We start from the raw sequence: 865 nt of genomic DNA, 5'->3' as shown, positions 1-865 counted from the left end.
ACATTTCAAATACATATATATATATATATATATATATATATATATATATATATATATATATATATATTTACACACGTGTGTGTGTGTGTGCGAGCGTGCGTGTGTGTGTGTGTGTAGAAAAAGAAAAAAACTTGAACAGTCAAGATAGTCATCAAAAATGAGGATACTGAGTCCTCAGAGCTATAGGGCAGTGGCATCTGATAATTTTTCTAGGGAAAAAAACAAACAAACAACAACAACAAAACAATATAAGAGAACCATAAAGTCCAATATGACGTGTACTTTACATTGTATGCCGAAACATTTTGAGCTTTGTTTGAGGAGCAAACTGAAATTTTGTTATGTATAGTCTCTGAAAATCCTCCCCCTGCAGATCTCAGAAACTTTCCCCCAAATTTCTCTTTTAATATCAGCAGTGAAATACATAATTTCTGGGTAAACTATTCCAATAATAATTGCATGCAAATTTTAATATCATTGCATACCATTTAGTTATATTTGGATAGTACTATCCACTATTATCCGATTCATTCTAAGGTTAGTAACAAGAGAAGTGCATGTAAGTTTCAATAAATTACTTAATTTAACCAAAATACTAAATAAATTAATAGTACATTTTAATAAAATGTATTTAAAAAAATTTTTTTTAATAACTAAATATAAAGAAAATAATAATAAACTGCATAACCACAAAGATCCACAGTAACCAGTAAAAAAAAAATGCTTGTAAAATGCTTTTCCTTTTATCCCTACCTCTGTCACCGATCTGTCATGCTGAACGAGGATTTTGCCTTGTAACAATGTTAGCAATTGTTTAATGTGTCATTGGTAGCATGACTTTGAAATACACAGCTTGGATTCTTTG

The sequence above is a fragment of the Sinocyclocheilus grahami genome, unplaced genomic scaffold (genome assembly GCF_001515645.1).
Source record: "Sinocyclocheilus grahami isolate Dianchi unplaced genomic scaffold, SAMN03320097.WGS_v1.1 scaffold1460.1, whole genome shotgun sequence".
In the NCBI taxonomy this organism is placed as follows: domain Eukaryota; kingdom Metazoa; phylum Chordata; class Actinopteri; order Cypriniformes; family Cyprinidae; genus Sinocyclocheilus; species Sinocyclocheilus grahami.
The sequence above is the reverse complement of the archived record's forward strand: the minus strand, read 5'-3'. Positions refer to the sequence as shown.